Here is an 8198-nt window from a genome sequence, read left to right on the forward strand (position 1 = left end):
AATCTAATCCTACTCTTAAACTACTAGGGTTTTTGAGTGCTTTTAGGATGACTTAGTTACATCAAACCCCTAATGTCTTATTTATAGAAGTGTTGGTACCCCAAATTTTGTCTTCACATGTCCTAGGCCTTCATATAAGGTTTATTGTGCGAAAAAAAATAACCTCGACATACTTGGGTAGGAAGTCAACTTGCGTCATACCATGCAAGGGCTATGGCATGACACGACATGTGATTTCTACCTTGTGTTATTCATTTTGTACTTTGATGTTCCGAGAAGCTTGTGCATCACTCATCCTTTGCTTCCATGCTAATTGTGCCTTTAAATCTTCATCCTACATGCTCAATTGAACATATTAGTACTATCTAAGGCCCGTGTCAGCCTATTGGGTCACAACACTTACAAAATGTGTTAAAAATACTTATTTTACTAATATTTAGTCCTAAGTCCTAAATACCAAAAACAAAATATAAAATACTGAATTGCATAGAAACCAAGCTCCTCAAGTGCAAAAATAACCCGAATTAACTACTATATTTGGCAGCAGGTCACATACCAATTTTGAAATATTTACAATTTAGTCCTTATGTTCAAAACTAATAAATTTCACTTTACAAATTAGTCATATTTCATATCTAAGCTTCAAATCTAACAATTTCACACCAAGAACTTCAAAAAATCAATAATGAAAACTTTATAAAATTTTAACAGTTTTGAAAAATAACACACGAGTTAGCCAAATTAAGCTCTCGATATCTCAAAAATATAAAAAAGACAAGAAACAAACTTGAAATCACTTACCAATTGCAAGGTTAAAGTTGAAAGCTTCTAAAACCTAGTTTTTTTTTAAATGGACGGTTCATGAAGAAGATGAATGAAATAACCTTTTTTTTTACTTATGTTAAAATTAATAAAACTTGATTTCTTAAACTAAACCTTAATTAACTAAACACTAAGAATTATTAAGAAAATATAAGTGGATGATGGCGTCATCATCCACCATCCAACATTATAAATAGGTTAAATTTCCAAATTAATCCTTTACCTAGTTAAAAATCTATAGTGATTACCTTTTACCACTTATTCAATTTAGTCTTTATCCCTTAATTAATTATGAATTCATCAAAATTATTAGACCAAACTTTAATTAAACTTTATAATAACCTTGTAAATATTAAATAATAATATTTATGGACTCACTCGTCGGAAATGAGGTTCTGAAACCACATTTACGACACTACTAAAAAACAAGTTGTTACATTAATGGTTATACATTCAAGATCTTCTAGTTAAGTAACTCCCCACAGAGCTTTACTTATGTTAGAGTGAGGACCAAACGTTACACAATTATTAGTACGTGTGAATGCCTGAGGAATTGGGTTCATGTACTAATTGGATAGAAATCCATGTTCTTACTAGTTGATTATGATCACCCTACGGTGGTTCAATTCAATGGTTGTGGAAATTATCATTGCGATAACTTACAAATGTTTTCAAGGTTTAATGTAAAACAGATGAATCATCTTAATGCATATCGTAATGTTGTAAAATATTTTCAAACATTTGCTTAATGTAAAGATATTATATATGAATGTTTTATTTCTGATTCGAAAATGACACCAACTCCCTTTATTAAACATACAAACAAACTGAATGAAAATAACTAAAAGGAATGGAAAAGGAACTTAATGATTGTCCTGAGCTATGAGAAACTTCAAACAATTATTGATAATAAGTTCACTCCAATCATTCAAGATGAGCGTAGAAAATGTTGGGAGGAGTCTGATGAGATAACTCGTTTTTATATGTTGGCAAGCGTGACCAACACCCTATATAAGCAATTAGAGAGTTGTAAGATTGCCAAAGTGATTCTAGACAAGCTAAAAGACATGTTCAGAGGCCAATATACCCTGGCTCGATAGTCTGCTATAAGTAGCTTGATGAATGCCTAACCAAAGATCGGTACTCTAGTCAAAGACTAATGATAACTCTTGTGGGATGCTTTGTCGAGGCCACAGACAATAAGGCCAATTTGGACCAGAACACTCAAATTGAGACGGTGTTCCAAAGTTTGTCTAAGACTTTGCTGGCTTCTGGGCTACAACACAACTCATGAATGGCTTCCGGGCTGCAACACAACTCATGAATAAGTTACGATCCTATGAGTTGATGTTCAATGGCGGTCAGCTGGTCTGAAGAGCAGTAACAAACATAGTTGTTGCTTCTTGCTCAAAAGGGAAGGGAAAGCGTGCTAAGAAAGGTAAGACTAAGATCTCTAGGCCACCATAAGTGGAAAGGAAGAGAGCTAGAAAGCCTAAAGACTTATCTAAGTCTAAATGTCTCTTTTGCAGTAAGAAAGGGCATTTCAAGGCAAACAGTAAAGAATGGAAAGAATACTTGACCACCAAAGGCAGATATATGAAACTTTTAATGATAGAAGCTTGTTTAGTGAAGGATTCAATAGACCATTAGGCCATTGATTCGGGAGCCACTAATTATGTATGTGTTTCTCTATAGGGGTTCGATGAGATGAAAGATTTTAAAGATAAGAGTCTATCGTTGCGGACTGGAAATGGGACAAAAAGGAAGAGAGCTAGAAAGCCTAAAGACTTATCTAAGTCTAAATGTCTCTTTTGCAGTAAGAAAGGGCATTTCAAGGCAAACAGTAAAGAATAGAAAGAATACTTGACCACCAAAGGCAGATATATGAAACTTTTAATGATAGAAGCTTGTTTAGTGAAGGATTCAATAGACCATTAGGCCATTGATTCGGGAGCCACTAATTATGTATGTGTTTCTCTATAGGGGTTCGATGAGATAAAAGATTTTAAAGATAAGAGTCTATTGTTGCGGACTGGAAATGGGACAACTGTGGTAGATGAAGCAGTGAGAGATGTACATCTTTATTTTGATAATTTTAGGAAGATTATTTTGAGAGGTGTTTTCTATGTACCAAGTTTAAAAAAAAACTTAAGTTCAGTTGCATGTTTATATAAAGACGACTTGATCGTGACTTTTAATAATGAAATTGCAATATTTAGAAATCACAATCTTATTTGTAATAGATGAATGTCAAATAATCTCTATTTTATCAAACCAAAGATATATACACTGCTTGAGACTAAAATAATGAATAAAAGACTTAAAACTTCTCATGCTAATAAGGCATACCTTTGGCATTTGAGACTTGGTCATATTAACCAAGAAAGAATCACTAGACTTGTAAAAGACATTATTTTAAGTTTGCTTAAAGAAATTGATCTTCCATAATGTGAATCTTGCTTAGAAGGTAAGATGACCAAACAATCTTTTAATACAAAAGGAATGAGGGTTGCAAAACCCCTAAAACTTGTGCACACTAACGTATGTGGCCCCATGAGCATCAGCGCAAGAGGTGGTTACGAGTTTTATGTAACCTTTGTTGATGATTATTCTAGATATGGGTATTTATACCTTATGCACCACAAGAGTGAAACCTTTGATAAAGTCAAAGAGTTTCGTGCGGAAGTGGAGAAACAATTATGTTTACCCATAAAAACACTTCAGTTTGATTGAGGTGGGGAATATTTGTCAGATGAGTTCTTAGGGTACTTCATAGAGAATGGGACTCTATTCCAGTCTAACACTCCAAAATAGAATGACATGGTAGAAAGAAGGAATTGAATGTTGTTAGACATGATACATTTGACGTTAAGTTATTTGAAACTACAAATGTCTTTTTTGGGATATGGGATACAAATGACTTGTTATATTCTGAATGGTGGCGATTAAGGATGCATCGAAAACTCTATACGAATTGTGGCATAACAAGACATAAGGCCACCACACCTCCACCTCACCACCATTCCTCTTCTACCGCGGTTGCACCACCAACCACCACCAAAAATCCCCAATTTTCGTCTTTTCTCCTCCTTTTTTTGTAACTGATTTCGTTAATCTCTCAATTCTGATTTTTGTTTATAAAAAGATTATCCTACATTCTATTTTCTAACTATTTAATCTTATATCATGTTATTCTTTGTTTAGTGACAAATCCTCCTCTTTAATCAATATTTTGTGGGAAGTGTTGAGCTCTTTTTCCTCCATTATTGCGTAAGTATTCCACCATAAAATAAGCTTAAAGGATTATTTATTTAAGTAACCGTTCTAATACATGTGAATGGTTTAACAATAAAGGCTTGAGAATTGAACTTATTTGTTAGAAGTTGGAATTGAAACCTTTGAGGATTTATTTTGATAAAAATAATTAATATTATATTTAATCGAGATAAAATTATATATGAGAAATATTTAATTAATGTTTAAATAAATCTTTAAAAAGTGTATTTAGGCAAATACGTAGAAGTATTCGTATGGTTTAGTAAAACCTGTGAAAGGAGGATTTCAAGTAAGTATTTCCAAAACTTCAGATCTGTGATGAAATATGCAATTGTGTGATTTTTCTGTTAAAGATATTGATGTATGAATTCCTTACACTCATGAAATGTGATATATGGCGATTTTGGGTAACACATGTATTGTAAACATGATATTGCTACATTGATATTCTGATTTGCATGTGATTTTGAATATTCTGATTATGATTCGCATGTTAAGCATGCTATTGTTCTTCGCATGTTAAGCATGCCATAAATCTGATTCTGATTCCAATGTTAAGCATGCCACTATGTTAAACTGAAAATTAATCTGATTTGCATGTAAAGCATGCCTATTGTAAAATCTATTTTGTATGCCATATCATATGCATGAGGTTGGGATAATGTGTACAGAGAAAGTATCTAGCAGTATATATGCAGTTTTTGGTGGCTTGACCACAATATTCTGTATATAGTAGTATATTTGCAATTATCTGGTGGCTTGACCACAATATTCTATTTCTGGCAGCTCGACTAGGCTATCTGGTGGCTTGTCCACAATATTGGTGTGTTATTGGATGAACGAGTTCTGGGGAATTTATTATGGTGTGTAGAGGAGATGGGTAGGATCCGTTTTCTGAAATGTTTGCACTGATTTTGAAAAAAAGTTGCATTGGCATTGTCATTATGCATTCTAATAAATGTGGTTCTGTGAACTAAATATTATATGAATATGATCTGCTTAAACTGATGCTATTATGTGTTAATTTATGTTATCATGAATTGCAGCCTACACTAGGCTTTTTAAGCTCACCCTTTTAGTTCTGACTTTTCAAATAATAATCGAGGATAGCATGGGCTCGGCTTAAGGAGGTGCGCTCGGTCATTTTTAGAAAAACTATATTATTTGTTATTTGATATATTTTGGGATGCGTTTTATTATTGTGGACTTTGGCTTGGGACTTTATTTTGGATTTATGGTTTTTGGATTGTTTGCACGACTTACAGTTTTAAACTATCACTTAAGAGGGTTTATGAAAATGATAATTAATCAATAGATTTTTTAAAATAATGTTAAAATTCAACTCAATGATAGTGTTTTCTGCTGTGACGTGCACTTTGAAAATAATATTTTCTGAAAACTATCAATACTTGAATTTTTATAAAGATAGACGATTTCAATAAAATCTTTCACAAGGAAATTTAAAGACAATATTTGGATTTTCTTTAAGAAAAATGAAATGATGTTTTAAAAATAAGGATGATTATTAAGAGGAAATAATTGAAATTATTTTCTGTGCCAACAACTTGGCCAATGTGATCTTCGAGATTTGGCCATAACGTTTAGGCCGGGTTTAAGGGGTTACAAAGGGTTTGCCAAGTGTTCCGGCAAACTGAGGGTTTGCAAAGAGAATATCAGTAAGGAGTTCGCTAGTGTTTTGATGGAGTTGATGACCGTCAGAAGGATCAGTAAGGAGTTTGCCAGTGTTTTGGTGAACTAGTACACGCCAAAAGATGCGATAAGGGGGTCTGCCAGATTCGTTGCAAGTTGGGTTTGATAGTTGGTTTAGCGAGTTGGTTCGCCAGTGTGTTTGGCGAGCTGAGGTTCGCCAGTTTGTTTAACGAGTTGAGGTTCACCAGTTGTTTGGGCGAGCTAAGGTGTAACACTCTAAACCCGGCCTAGTCGTTATGGCTAAATTTGGAAGGCTACATTGGCCACCGGAATGACCTAGAAAGACTTTGTAATTTCAAATTTACTTTTTAAACCATTTGCGTAGTTCGTTCAAAACTAGTAAAACCAAATGTTCAACTTTACTTTCAATCACATTTCAAATCCATTTTTCCATGAAAAAGGGTGAAATAATCTTTCAAAATTTTGAAAAAAATATTTTAAATCTATTGGCATATCAATTCAAAAAGAAAAAAGAAAAAAGAAGTAAAGTGTTTATTTTAATTTTGTAAAACCATACAAATTTTAGGAATCGAAATAATTAATATATAAATTGTAGACATTCAATCTTTTATGCAAAACTATTTGATTTTCAATCATACTTCTAAATCATTTGTATATTAACTTTAGAAATCAAATGCCTTTAGAATTCTCATTTGTAAACATTTATAATTTTAAAACTAAGTCTAATTTTATTAAAAGCTCATTTTTCGAATGCGTGGAAAAATATATTATTGACATATTTTATTTTAAAACCAAGTTTCATACAAAATCTTATCAAATACTAATTTATACAATTCTTGAAACTTAATATCATGAAATGAAGTCATGCATATTAGAATAAAGTTCCCCAAAGTAAAGTCCCACAATGCCATAATTTAACATAAAAAGTCCAAAATAACATTAAAGTCCATAAAAATCCAAATCATACGAGGATTATCTGAAACACATAAGTAAAGTAGGTGAGCTTTGAAGAGCCCAGTGTGAGATCAACACAAACATAATCACATACATAACAAAATATCAATTTCAACATATTAATCATCATAATATTCATAAATTGTAACACTAATACTTATGCAGGAACATGTCGATGCATATTTTAAAACGATGCACATTTTATAAAATTTCTTACCCATCTCCGCTACACACCAGTATTGAGTTCCCTAGAACTTGTCTATCCGAAACACCATTTATGGACAAGCCACCACTGATTTGCAAAAAAATTGCCACTAATAACACATTATGGACAAGTCACCATTAATTTGCAAATAAACTACCACATACTTCCACCTTTCACAAAACCCACCCTATGTATGTGATATGGCAATTTCACTTTTTAACACATTAATCACTTTTACACTTAGGCATGTAAACATGCCTCATAATCACATATAACTTAATAATCACTTTCACACGCTTTAACATGCTGTTCACATTAGATCATGGATCTCAATATTAATATACACATACGTAGATATCACATATTTAAATAATCAAATGTATCACATAAGCATGCATCATATATCATGAGGATGAGATCTACACATACATCTTTGTCAAAGTCATAATCACATCATATATCATGCATTTCATAGAATTACTTAGTTAGAGTCACTTACTTATGTTCCCCTTAATGAGTTTTTCAACTCCTCTTGGAATACTTAGTGTACTCACGATTAATTATAATTAATTTATTATATATAAAAAATCAAAAACATCACACACGACTAATAGTATTGAACCCATACCTTTTTCGTAGATTTGATATGCCACAATCCCCTAGTATTGATTCCGCTTGGATCTAAACTCAAAAGGTGTATCTAAACACACAAATGATCTCTATTGGTTAGAATTTGTAGAAAAATATTTGTTATTAATTGATTTATCACTAAAAATCTCACCATAACACTTACCCCACAGTTTGCACATTCGAATATATAATCTTCGATCCAAAGTTAAGGATCTCTCTTATTATTATCGATTGGATCTTCAAAGAGCGTACAAGATAGTATTAATACGTAAATAATTAAATAAGAATAATTACTATGGCCACTATGCCATTGACCAAGAGAGGAAATCATCAAGATGAGGAGTTTATGATAAAATAACCCACACTTACACACTTGATCAATTCAAGATGAACGATGGGTCGATATAAACATGAGGTTGGAAAGTAGGGTGATCTAGAGGAATTATTAAAGCTAGAGGGTATAAGATTAATCAAAATAAAAGAATGGCAAAGAAATGAGGAGACAAAGAGGAAAACTCAACCACTGGCAGCGATGGTCTGGCGGTGGCGGTGGTTCGACGAAGGTGTAGTAAAAGAAATGGTGAAGGTTCGACAAAACAAAAGTGAAATATTGTGATGAAAGAAAGAAAAATAGAGGAGA

General features: G+C 32.6%; 1 long non-coding RNA gene across 1 annotated transcript; it reads right to left on the reverse strand.

Annotated features, from left to right (window-relative positions):
- Nucleotides 1-6524: 6524 nt before the first annotated feature.
- On the reverse strand, nt 6525-7629 carry LOC128295274 (uncharacterized). The gene is made up of 2 exons (XR_008285625.1): nt 7557-7629; nt 6525-7015 (listed from the first exon to the last, which is right to left on the reverse strand). It is a non-coding gene; the product is annotated as an uncharacterized LOC128295274 (long non-coding RNA).
- Nucleotides 7630-8198: the final 569 nt, after the last annotated feature.

The sequence above is a fragment of the Gossypium arboreum genome, chromosome 7 (genome assembly GCF_025698485.1).
Source record: "Gossypium arboreum isolate Shixiya-1 chromosome 7, ASM2569848v2, whole genome shotgun sequence".
In the NCBI taxonomy this organism is placed as follows: domain Eukaryota; kingdom Viridiplantae; phylum Streptophyta; class Magnoliopsida; order Malvales; family Malvaceae; genus Gossypium; species Gossypium arboreum.